Below are 13,163 nucleotides of genomic sequence, written 5' to 3'. Positions count from 1 at the left end.
CAGTTTATATATTTATCCATCCATTGAGGGACATTTGGTTAGTTTCCAGTTTGAGGCTCTTACAAATAAAGCTGCTATGAACATTCGTGTACAAGTTCCTGCATGAAAAGAAGTCTTCCTTTTTCTGGGATAAACGCCCAAGAATGCAATTGCTGGGTCCATTTTTACTTTTGAAAGGAACTGCCAAACTATCTTCCAGAGTGGCTGCAGCATTTCACATTCCCACCAGCAATGGATGGGTGATCAACTTTCTTGATAACGGAAATTTTATCTAAAAACAAAAAACTACAGTTCTCGTTGGGGCCCAATCTTTCCACAGGCTCCGTCTTTCTGAGCAACGCCAGGATGGTGACAATACACCCCCATCCGTGGCAGCCTGTCTCCCCCTTCTGCTACCCCCTGGCAAGAAGCGCATTGAAAGCTGGGCCAGGCCCCGCTCAGATCTGCTGCCTTGGGTCCAGCACAGACACAGAGCATCGGGGTGGGGGGCGGTGCTCCATGGGGGCAAATTATTAAATTGCACAGAACCACCAGTCAGGTCAGCAAAGACCCACAGCCAGCCAATCAGAGGAGGGCAGACGCCAGCCCCCAGGCTCCCAGAGCATGCTTAACTCCCCCAGAGTCAGTCGCTCTCAGCATGAAAGGCCACCATCAGCAGTCGACCTAGAACAACATGGGTTTGAACTGCACTTCCAACAGGGATTTCTTTCAATAAGTCAGTACCGTAGATGTATTTTCTCTTTCTTGTGATATTCTTAATTATATTTTCTTTCTCTAGCTTACTTTAGACTAAGAAAGTGACATATAATACATATATCAAATGTGTGTTAACGGACTGATGATGTTGTCGTTAAGGCTTCCAGTCAACAGTAAGCTAATAATACTTAAGGTTTTTTTTAAAGATTTTATTAATTTTTTATTTGTCAAAGGAAGAGAGAGAGAGAGCACACCCGCACAAGCAGGGGGAGTGGCAGGCAGTGGGAGAAACAGGCTCCCAGCTGAATGGGAGCCCGATGTGGGATTCAATGATAATGACCTGAACTGAAGGCAAATGCTTAACTGACTGAGCCACCCAGGCATCCTTAATAATAGTTAAGTTTTGGGGGGAGTTAGAAGTTATACATGGATTTTTGACTACATGGGGGCTCAGTGCCCCAACCCCCATGGGTTCAAGGGTCACCTGTACATGCAAACAAAACCAAACCAAACCTCACTCTTTTTATCTAGAAAGCACAGACGTACATATAATATGTAAGCAGATGCACAGTATATCCATGGTGAAAATTTCATGGAGGAAGGGACAATTAGGAAGAAAAACTTCTAACAAGGCTCCTAGGAGAGCAATAATGAAAACAAGGTTGAGAAACACTGTCCTGGAAGCAAATCGCGGCCCCTCCACCTGTGAGTCAAAGGGAGGAGGTTGTCCTAAGGAACCTGTGTCCCAGAGGAACACAGCAGGACCTTCTGAAAGGGCACTCCTGACCATCTCGCTTCCCCTGATCTAGAACCGTTCCTGGCTCCCACTGCCTCCAGAGGGAAGTCTGAACTGCCAAGCGTGGCGGCCTCTCCAGCAGTCTCTCTCCCCACAGCCCTATGCTCAAGCTCATATCAGAGCCACAGGTGAACTACGGATCACCGGCACGCTCCAGGCCCCGCTGTGCCTCCTTGCCTTTGCACCTGCTGTTCCTTCGGCATGAAATGACTGTCCCCACCGTTCACGGATCTTTGTTCAAAACAGTCGATTTGTCACCTGTGCAGAGTCCCCTTCACCTTTCCAAGTGCTCCAGGTGCCTGCAACACTGTCCACGCCCGTGTGGCAGCCTTTAACCCATCACACTGCCACTAAGCTGTGTTCTGGATGGTTCCTCCGACTCGATGCTGGGTTCCCTAGAGATAGGGGCTGTGTCTAACTCACCTGCAGCATCTTGCAGGCATCTCCAATTAGCATGCTTCAAATCTGAGCTCCTCATTCCTGCCCCTCCATCCCCCTCCCCCATCCCCTGTTCAAAAAAAAAAAAAAACCCCCACCCCTCCGTCCCCCAGCCCCTGCCTCCATCCCCATCTCTCCTACGTCAGATCCATCAGCACACCCTGTTGGTTCTACCTGTCAAACATACCCAGAAGCCAACCACCGTCACACCTCCGCCACTGCCACCCCGGCCTAAGCCCCCTGCATCTCTCACCTGGACCATTCTAGTAGCCTCCTCACATCTTCCTTGCTTAAAACCCTCAGGGGCTCCCCCACTGCACCCCACCCATGGCAAGCCCCCACGTTTCCTAGCCTGGGGTCCTCAGACGGCCACAATCCCACCCCACTTTGCCCCTCCCCACCCCCACCAGCACAGTCCCTGCCAGCCACTCCAGGTGTCACCTTCCCTGAGCCTGCCCTGTTGAAAACCTTTCACTGGCTTCCCACCGGATGTCCAGGGGAGAGAACAGAAGCCCTGCGCCACCCACCTCTGCCACCTCCCCTGGCTCTCCAGGCTCCTCCCACGGCCACCCTGTCACAGGTCCTCCACCCTGAGAACATCCTGTCTCCCTGGGGCCCTCCTCCTTGCTGCCTGCTTGGCTGGAGTACTCTCTCCAACCCCCTTCACCCCCACCATCCCCTCAGCCATCTAACTCCTCCCATCCTTCAGGCCTCAGAGGGCAGCCCCCTAGGGGGCCTGGTCCCCTGTGACACAGCCTCAGGACTTCCTCTTCCTGTCACAGGCTCTGCCACTCAGCAAGCCACTGCCTCCCCCACCAGACACAAGCCCCCGCTGCAGAGAGCCTACCGACTGCTTCCTGGCACCTGGCTCCTGGCACCTGGCACCTGGCACAGGGGAAATGCTCAAGGGCTGTTTGTGGAAGGAAGGAAGAAAGGGAGGGAGGAACGGGAAATAAATGAAGAACGGATGCTGTGTTCTTGGTCTCTCCACATTTGTCACCCGTGACCACACTGTGACCACCTTTCTGCCCATCCTTTAAGGCCTCATTTGAGGCTGAGTCTTTCTCCCAGTTTCTGGGGGCCCCCCGCGTGGAAGAACCACTTACACCCAGGGGAGAGGCTGGCTGTTACAGGCCCACCTCCCCCAGCTCCCAGCCGGCCTCTGCTCCCATCAGCCAAATGGAGCGAAAATACATTCAAAACCTAAACCAGAAGTTGGGGCGCTTGGATGGCGCAGTCATTAAGCGTCTGCCTTCGGCTCAGGGTGCGATCCCAGTGTTCTGGGATCGAGCCCCACATCAGGCTCCTCCGCTATGAGCCTGCTTCTTCCTCTCCCACTCCCCCTGCTTGTGTTCCCTCTCTCGCTGGCTGTTTCTCTCTGTCAAATTAATTAAAAAAATAAAAAAATAAAATCTTAAAAAAAAAAACCTAAACCAGAAGTCCCGTGGCCAGCACACAGAGAGAAGCCAAGAGCGAAGGAAGCAGCCCGGAGGCAGGAGGAAAGAGCAATTCAGAGGACTGGCAGCAGCGAGGGGCTGGTGCTGACGCCAGGGCGGGTGGTCGGGGGGTTTCCAGCTTAGGAAACCCGAGGGCAAGATCCGCACTGTTCTAAGAAACTAAGGATGCATTCGCAGAGTAATGCAAGCGCAACGTGCCCCAGAAGCAGGGCAAGCAGCGCAGCTTCTCCTTCCAACCCGAGCAAGCAGGATGCACGGTCACCTACCTGTCGTTCAGTTAGCCTGCCCCTGGTCCCCACACGTGTGCATCCATGCCCTTCTCCCCCGAGAGCGCAGCCCTGTTCAACAAGCCAGGCCTGAGCACATGCTGTGCGCCCCCTCGCTCCACTGGCTCTCCGCGGGTGGTTGCATTCTGTTGCTCAAAACCGTCCTGCCGCTGCTTTCTCGGAGGCGATACAGGGCTCGGAGAAGATATGTAACTTGCCCAGGCCATGCAGTCTAATGTGGCCGGGCTGGGGTGGGAGCCCACGCATCCAGTTCCAGAGCCCACGCCTGCTCTAGGAGCCCACGCTGCGAACCCCAAGGCCCAAACGCCACCCAGCCCACGCTGAGGGGTCTCCCCCTGGGCTTTGCCTCTGCGGTTCTCATGCATTCAATGAGAAGTAGCTGCAGTCCAGGCCTTCAGGCCGCAGCAGTGAAGGAGAAAGATTAGGCCCCTGCTCTCCTGGGGCCCACTGTGTAGGGCCGTGGTTCTCAACCAGGTGGGATTTTGCCTCCCAAGGAACACTGGGCGAGGTCTGGAGACACTTTGGTTGACATGACTTGAAAGGAGGTGTTACTGCGGGCTCCGCCAGGCAGAGGCCAAGGACGCTGCCAGTCCTCCCAGATCCAGGACAGCCCGTCCTCCCCCACCACAAAGAATGACTCGGCACAAAACGTCCTACCAAGGTGGAGAAAACCGGGTCTGGGGAGAAAGGCAGGGCAGCAGACAAGTAAACAAATGGGTATAGAAGTTCTTGCATCAACTCAACAGGCATCCACTGAGTGCCTATGGCACTGTTGGAAAGTTGTAAGCCGTTTAGAAAAACAACACAGGAGGGTGATTGGGGGGCAGAGGAGGGGAAGACCGGCCCCCTAAGAAGATGCCCTTGGAGAGAGGCCTGAAGCAGGGAGGGAGGGAGCCAGCAGAGTGTGGAGGGCAGTCCCGCAGAAGGAGCCCCAGGCTCGGGCAGGATGGGCTCTGAGTTCGAGGATCAGCCAGGAGGAACTGAAATGCAGGAGACCAAGTTACTCAGAGAGGAAGGCACAGGCCACACTTCCTGGGGACAGAGCCTGGATCCAATTCCACAAACGTAACCTTTGATAAATACCAACTAGAAATGGCAAAAACAGACTTCGTTTTAGAAAAAAAAAATCGTGAAAATGGTCAAATCAGGCTAAGTGAGAAAAGACTTCTCTGTATTTTTAAGTCCCTAAAGCGGCTGGAACTGGATCACACGGAGAGCTGTCCCTTTGAGGAATTACCCATTTCAACCTCAGGTGCCTGGAAAGTCCGCCAAAGGACCCTCAGGCAAATGGGTGTGGCTGGATACTGTCTTAAGATGTTAATTCGTGGGTTTTTTCCCCCTGTATTTTCTCCCCCTTTTCTTTCCCTCCACTCAGAGGCTCTGAACTTCCTTGTCCCAGAGGTTTTGCAGGAAAGGGGCAAGAAAAACCCATCTGCAAATTCTTCCCTTCCTGGTTTTCACTTTGGGAAGCCTTCATTTTACTGAGCAGATTAGGTCAGGGGCCTCTGAGGCAGGGTTGGGTGGGGGGGCTGTCTACACTTACAGTCCTCAGGACAAAAAAAAAAAGTTGACTTTTTCTTGGCTGGGGGGGGCCGGGGAGGGAAATGAGGGTCTGCAGTGGGTTCTGTTGGCTGGCACGATAGTTTCAAATATTTTGTATTAGAAGTTAAACAGAGGATTACTGTGTGACCCAGCCGTTCCTGCCCTAGGAAAACAAATGTCCACACAAACACTGGTTCAGGAATGTTCGTGCCACCATCACAGAAGGCTCATAGCTGGCCAAAAAGTGGACACAACACACATGTCCCATCCACTGATAAATGGAGAAACCGGATGTGGGGGATCTGGGCCATGGAATGGTCTTCGGCAGTAAAAGGGAACGGAATGCTGACACCCGCTATGACACGGATGAACTGTGAAGACCTCATACTGAGTGAAAGCAGCGAGTCATAAAACACCACATGTTGTATGATTTGGTTTATATGGGATGTCTGGAAGACAAATCTATGGAGACAGACCGTAGATGAGTGGCTGCCCAGGGCTGGAGGTCTTGGTGGAAACTAAGAAGTGTTAGTGGGTACAGGGTTTCTTTTCGGGGTGACGACAAGGTTTTAAAATCGCCCTGTGGTGATGGTTACTAAAAAGCATTACATTGTACACTTTACATGGGTGAACTTTATGATCTATAAATCATGCTCCAATAAAGCTATTTTAAAAACAGTTGAATGAAAAATCTGATTTGGGGCTTCCCCAGAAGGCCACACATCTATCTCCATGGCAACCATGCGCTGCTGAGGGGATGTGCCCTCCCGTCTGCCAGGGTCCTCACGGTCACTGTTGCGTTACATACAGCTGGCTTTACCCACTGATGTCACCCACACTGTCGCCAGTGGGCACCGGATTTGAGAACTCTGATCTGGAGTGACAGGACCACAGGTACTGAAAGTACCAGCCTTGTCCTCCCATCTCCCATGTGGCCCTAGCCACAAAGAGCCCCGGGGACCAGGGCGGCAGCGGCACAGCAGTGGCCTCCACGGACCCACGCAGTAGTACAGCACGTGGGCTTTGAAGCCAGAACTGCACTCACCAGCCCTCTGCCTCCATTTTCTCAACTGTAAAATGGGACATAATGATAGCACTTAGCATCACCGGCTTCCACAGGGGTGATGTGTTTAGAAGTCTAGCACCTAGTAGATGCTCAGTGAATGGTAGCTACTGAGCCCATAGTTTCCTGTCTACACTTCCAGATTCTCAGAACTTCTGAAATCCAAAAGCTTCTTTGTAAAACTTATTGTGGACCTAAAACCTGGCTTGGCCTGAACTCACTTAGCAAGAAAGCTTGACCTGAATGGATGTGAAGCTACTGATGGTCTTTATTTATCCCCCTGGCATGAATATTCATGGCTTTTTACTGCAAGAGATTGGACCTGTGTTTGTTTACAGGGTGCAGCCCCTGCCCCTGCTGCCATGTTAGGTAAGGGACAGTCTAGGAATCATGTTACCTTCCAAAATCTGAAAAGTTCTGGCTTCTGGGACACTTCTGGCTGAAAGGGTTTCAGGGACTGGGACCCGTAGAATGATGACAAAGACTAAGCCCCGGCCCATGTCTGTCTGACGTTACGTAAGACCATACAGCAAAGACAGGAGGGAGAGAGCCCCCCACAATTCTGCAGGTAAGACTTGTGCTAGGCCAGGAGGATGGGAGCTCAGTATGCAAATTAAGTTCCTTTCCAGACATGAGAGCGCTTCAGTGCTCCCTGCACACTTGGGTTCGGGGGATGAGCGTGGCACTGGCCGGATCAGCTCTAGAGATCGGAGTCTGGGGAGCCTGGGCGTGGTCACAGGAGGCGTTGGAACAGGGAGCTGGAGAGAGGATCTAAAACCCATCCGGACTCCCCTCCCCACGGAAGCCTGCAGGCCAAGCAGGCCCAGCCCCCCTTGCCTGTGCTTAAGGTGCTTGTCCCAAATCAGAGAAGACCGCCGAGGCCCCTCCCTCCCTGAAATGTTACCAGTGCTGCCCACCCATCCGAACAAAACCGTTGGCGGCCAGCTCAGCTGCAGGCACGGCTCCAATCTGCCCATCCAGACCCCTAATAAAGAATCTAACTGGCCTTTGTCCTCCGTTCTGAGGGCAAGACTCTACATCCTTGGGATTTCCTGAGTGATTGAGGTGTCCTTGTTATTCGGGAGCCCCTGGATCGCACCTGAGTTTTTGCTGAACTCAATGAGATGAGAATGAGATGACTCAAAATGGGGGCTGTCACCAGGCAGACCCACCATGTGATCGGAGGGTAGGGCTCAAAGCCAGCCCTAACATCATCCTGCAGGGGGTTGGCTGGAGGGTTAGAGGAGTTCAAGCACAGGGACAGCGATCCCATCAATCCTGCCTACTCTGGACACCAGGCTCAAGCGAGCTTCCTGGTTAACGAACACACTGATGTACCCCAAGGGCAATGCACCCCGATTCCACTGAATCAGATGGGCACGGAAGCTCTACATTTGAGGCCCTCCCAGACCTCACCCTTAGGGTCTCTTCTTTTGGCTGGTCCCGACTGCCTCCTTTACAATAATACTGTAATCGTAAATATAGCTCTTTGCCGAGTTCTGTGAGTCGTGCTAGTGGATTATCACAGTGGGTTGTGGGAACCCTGACTTGTCAGCTGGTCGGAAGGGAGGCTGGCCTGGGGTAAGGCGGAACTTGTGGCTGGCATCTGAGGTGGGGGCAGTCTTGCTGGGGACCGTGGCGTCTGAGGCTCGCTCTGGGCGACAGCATGGGATTTTATTACGGTGTGCCAGTGATTGCAGAGCACCCCCTCTTCACCTTCATTTGGTTTTCTATGCCAGATGCCGTCAGTCCCGCCTGCATTGTGGGTTAGCATGGTTCCTGTGCCCGTTAGCAGTCTCCTTCCTCGGACACTTGCTTTCTTAGGCAGAGAAGATTAGAGATTCTGGAAGGTGAATGCCTTAGGAGTGACTCTAAACCAGTGGCCGTCAGGAGCTGGCGAGGAAATTGTGCTGCTTTCTCAGCTCTTGGGTGAACAGTCTTGAGGTGTGTTCGGCACAGTCTCTCAGAGGGACCCCAGCAGGACTGAACCCCAGTCGCCCCCAGTGCTCACCTGCTCATCGACACTCCCTTTATTGACTTTCCCCCCTTCCTGTCTTCCTTCTCCACTCTCCCACCGTGCTTCCTGGGATCACTTCTCAAATAAGCTACCAGCACCCAAGCTTTCATCTTAGGATCTGCTTTGGAGGAACCCAGATCAAGACCTCTGCCATTCCTGGGGCTCGGAGTCCCTTAGCTCCAATGCCGACCCCCTGCCAATCTCGCAACTTGACAAGCCATTTGGATTTGCAGTCAACCCGTTCATCTGGGCAACCAGTTACCTACCGCTGCGTAATAATCCTACTTAATCCACACCATGGGTATGTCTAGGGACCCAGGCATGGCTAATCAGAGTATTTCATTCTCTGGCATGGAGACTGGTCCAGGAATGAGTCTATGAACCTAGCTGGTCCAGTCACTGTCCTCCTTAAAGTTTTGCAAGAGCTGTTGTAAAGGAGCTCTCTCTACCCCTGGAATCTTACATAAGACTGGGGCTGCTTGTGACCATCCTCTCTCCACATGGACAAAGCCTAATTGAGACTGAAGTCAGAAGAAAGCAGAATGTGGAGATATAGATTCTTGATGACGTGATACCTGGATGCAGCCATGCTTGAAGCTCAACCACCTTGTATTTTTCAACTACATCATCCCCTTTCTTCCATTAGCTAATGTGATTGGTTTCTTATCATTTACAATCAAAAAATCTTTAATAATATGGAAATATTTATGTCTCTGACATTGACCCTCTGCATTTTTAGACACAAAAATACACAAAAGTACTTGCTCTCTAAGTTATGGGCGAGAGACCCAGTCTGACCAGGGCAGAGAGACTGAACAGAGGTGGTTATCAATGTGGGATTTTTTCAGCACAAACCCAAGAATTAGGGTATCAAGAAATTCATCCTAAAACAACATGTGATGGTTTACGGTGGGAAGTTTCAATCACCACGCTATAAGAAGCTCCAAGGTCCCTAAACCTCTGTCCGAAGCACATTGTGGTGTCCGCCATGTGGGCCGTGGAACTGCTTGCTCCTCAATTCATACCTAGCTCTGAAAACGGCTCCTGAAACCCAATTCCAAACAGCAACCTCACCTTGGTCATTTTTTGTTTTACCGCAAAATTTCCTTTTCTCGTTGCTTAACAAAATACTCTTACTGACTTCTCCACGAGGTCTGCTTATTTCCCAGAAACCATCATGTTTCTCTTTGTGCCCCAGCAGTTTTTACTAGAAGTCCACAGTTGGCTGGATTGTGCAGGATTCTCCAAATGACTTTGTGTTCTTCCTAAGTAGATCGGTCTCATTTTTCAGAGGAATTAAGGAAGAACAGACATTTCCCAGCCTGCTCTCACATCCCTTTGGGGCTATAAGACTCTAGTCCCTGGGGGAAGAAACTCAGGGAGTTCCGTCCTCTCCAGCACCTCTTGGCTAAAGCCACGGGATCCGGCAAGGGGCCACAGGAAGCTGGAGTCACCCCTGGTCTGGAACTGGGTCTTGCTCAGTCCTGAGAGCCCGAGAAAAGCTGTGGCCCATTGCAAGGCCACATCATGACTTTCATGGGCCCCATGCACTTTTGCCTCCATGGGCTTGTTCCTCCATAAAAGAAATATTAAAAATCACATTTTATGACTACAGTGGTAGAAAGACAATTATGATCCAGTCCAGATTCACTGTTAGGTCTTCATTATTATTAATTTTTTTTTCCTTCTTCTTTGAAAAGCAGTCAAAATGAAAACATTTCATGGGTCCCTAGAAGTACTGTGAGCTCTAGGCTCTGGGCCAGTGGGCCAGCAACCACAGCCCCTGTCCCCAGTCCTCGGGGACTGATCCCCATCTGTACAACCACCTTCTGCCAGGAATGCAGCCCTGCTGGGTGGGCCCTGCCACCCTGTCTCCATTCACTGAAGAGTGTGACCTCTCGGCCCCCCACTTCACTGGGGCAGGGCTGGTCCCCGGGGCCATAATCCACCCCTCAATATATTGGAAGACACCTGAGAATAGTAATAACAACATGACAAGCTGAAGTCCCTGGTGCTAAGCTCTGCTCAAAGCGCTTTACGTGGCAGGCTCGGTTGGGGGTTTAACAACTTACCAGCTACACGACTGCAGGCCACTGGGGGTGCGCGCAGTGTTAGACCCCTCCTGGCAAGGACACCATGTGGCAGGCTGAGCCCAGTGCCAGTGCTCCTAGCATCTCAGCCAGCACTGGCACTTATGAATTACCAGAATCACTTGGTTCATTTTAAAATTGATTATAATAATCGGTTCAAGTAGGTGCTGCCCCAACTGTGCTTTCCCCTCTATCCTAGAAGGTGTTGACCTTGGGCTGAGAACCTCTCTGTGTGAGCTAGTCCGGAAGCGTCAGAGCCCAGCCCTCGTGGCCCACCCCCCAAGGACTCCGTCAGCAGGCTTGCCCACTCCTTCCCCTCCCATCAGAGCAGGCCCAAAGCCAACCCCCTCCTCCAGGCCCCCCCTCACCCCTTGGCCTGTTCTCAAGCAGTTCTGGAAAGGCCAGGGGCTCCCAGGCCGGGTAGCCTCTCTCCTGGTATCCTGTTGCCCCCATTTATCTTCTCCCAGGCATGAATACAAAATCATTTCTCTCTACCACTTCTTACTTCAGTCTTATGACATCTTCTGGCTCACACATGCTTCTTAGTTACTGTTTTCTGGAGACTTAAAAGTCTTCTCCCTCCAGCCCGGTCACCCCTACAGCTCGATCCTATGAAAAGAGCACAGGGCTTTGAAGCCAGCAGAAGCTGGGTTTAATCCTGGCTCCACAATTGACCAGCTGTGTGACCCTGGGCAAGTCAATTAACCTCCCTGAGCCTTGCATTGTTTATCTGTCTGAAATTACTGGAGACAATCTTATTTTCTTTAGCAGTGGGGCTCTGGGGTTGTTTTTTTGTTTTGTTTTGAGGGGTGAAAATTTTGATAAGCCCTTTGAGGTAGGGGAAAGAGCCCCCACCCCTACCCCATGAGAGGTCTGCTTGAAGACCTGGAGATGGCTGTCTTGGAGTGCCCACCAGCCTTTATTGTGTGACTGAAGTGAGCAGGTTGAGGGGGAGGGCTGGGTGCTTGGGATAATGGAAGGGATTCTTCGAGCTTGGAGAGGGGAAAGAAAAGGTAAAACCACTAACAAGGGAGGGGAGCCAGCATGTCACAGCCCACCTGCTCCAAGTGGACCCATCACCTCCCACTACCTGCTCTTTTCCCACCTTCTCCATCTTGGTGATCCAGAGCTCATCCCGTCCCTGGCCAGACTCCAGCCAGGGGATACCAGGTCAGAGGCTCTGGCCGTCTGGACCTATGGGCCCCTCCTCCGAATCATGCTTCTGGCTGCATCAAGTAAAATACATAGGATTACAGAGCACACCAGTTACATGGAAATACAGTTAGCAAAATATTCAAACAAGTGTGCGGTACAGGAATATATGTGCTTCTTCCTTAACAGACTAGGTAACAAGACTGCGCAGAAACTCTAGTAAGCATTACACTTTCCTATGAACGCGTCTCAAGACACCTGCCACGACTGTAGCGTGAGAGCAAAAACACAGATTATTACTGGTGACAACATAACAGATACTCCCCACTTCTGAGCTTTGTTGCCTCCGTTCGTGGTTGAAGGACGTACTGCATGTCAGTTACAAGTTAGAGAAATAAGGCTGGAACTTTTCCCCCACCCAGCTCATGGACCCTCTGAATTCTGTGGACTCCGCACTAGGAAGCTGCCCTGGGTTCTCTGCTTTCCATACCCACCAAGCTCTCTTGAGCAGTCTGCAACCCTGCTGACTTCACACCTTCTGGCTGGACAGAGGGCATGTGTGCCTACATCCTCTGTTCCCACCCCTGCTCTGGGGCGGGGCTGCATCCTTTCTCAACTCCTGGCCAGTCTCCTCACCTCTACTCTTGCTCCACTCCGCCCGTGCCACAGCCGGAGCCCTCCACCCCAAATGCACACCTGACAATATCCCCCTCTGCTCCGGATTCCTAATGGCTCCCTGAAGCCTACAGGGTGAAATCTAAAGACCATTGCAAAGCACCAAGACCCTCACCCAGCTCTCCCGCCTCATCTCTCAATTCTCCTCCTCTCTCTCTCTGCCTTCCCATCGTTCTGAACAACTCGGGAGTTTCCAGAATATGCCACCCTACTGGGCCTTTGCCCATGCTGTTCCCTCTATCTGGAATGCCTTCCCCAAACTGTCCATCAGGGAAAATCTAACGTTTTTTTTCCAAGTCTCAGCTCAAAGGATGTTTTCCTCATACCCATACCTCACCATCCCCCCCCCACCCCCGGCAACGTGGGTGCCCCTCCTACAGGCCTCTCACCACGCCCAGTACATAGAGGTCAACCCACCGTATTCTAATTGTTCGATGAGTCTGTCTCTCACAAGATTGCAAACTTCAGGAGGGTGAAGGTACGCCATTTTTCCTTTGACTCCCCCAAACGTACAGTGCGACAGGGCCTGGTCCTTTAGGCCTTCTTTGAATATTGGTTGAGTAAATGCATACAGGATGGTGAGGGGGAGAACAAATAGGTCCAGAATAGTCCATGGCCCGATAGCGAGGAATGGTGTGAGCAAGAACCAAAACGGACACTACGCCATGAGCATCTCTCTTTTTCCTTGTTTTCCTTTACTGTGATGGTGAGATTTCCACGTCTGGAGAACGCCAAGTCACGTGTGTTTTGATCTGTGGAGCGTGCTGTAATCTCTTGAATTCAGCTCTCAATCTTTGAGGGATCCCTCTGTTATATACACATACTCCATTTAGGGGGGATTATTTCCCTTACCAAAAGGCTCGTCATTTCAGTTTCATTAAATAGAGGGTTCTTCCAATGCATGAAGAATGGGATTAGATTTATAGAAATTCAATTTACATTTGGCTTTT

The 13,163-nt window shown here is 51.6% G+C and overlaps 1 protein-coding gene across 3 annotated transcripts in view; it reads right to left on the bottom strand.

Annotated features, from left to right (window-relative positions):
* Positions 1–13,163, bottom strand: part of GSG1L (GSG1 like) — a 174,672-nt gene that overhangs the window by 77,875 nt on the left and 83,634 nt on the right. Inside the window, exon 1 of one of the 3 annotated variants that reach the window (XM_034670210.1) lies at positions 3,654–3,822. The exons of the other annotated variants lie outside the window; for them this stretch is intronic. The gene's annotated coding sequence lies outside the window, so the exon portion shown is untranslated. Of the gene's footprint in view, positions 1–3,653; positions 3,823–13,163 lie in introns of those variants that run through there. 3 annotated transcript variants of the gene reach the window in all.

This window comes from Ailuropoda melanoleuca, chromosome 10, assembly GCF_002007445.2.
Source record: "Ailuropoda melanoleuca isolate Jingjing chromosome 10, ASM200744v2, whole genome shotgun sequence".
NCBI classification, from domain to species: Eukaryota; Metazoa; Chordata; class Mammalia; order Carnivora; family Ursidae; genus Ailuropoda; species Ailuropoda melanoleuca.
The sequence above is the reverse complement of the archived record's forward strand: the minus strand, read 5'-3'. Positions and strand labels throughout refer to the sequence as shown.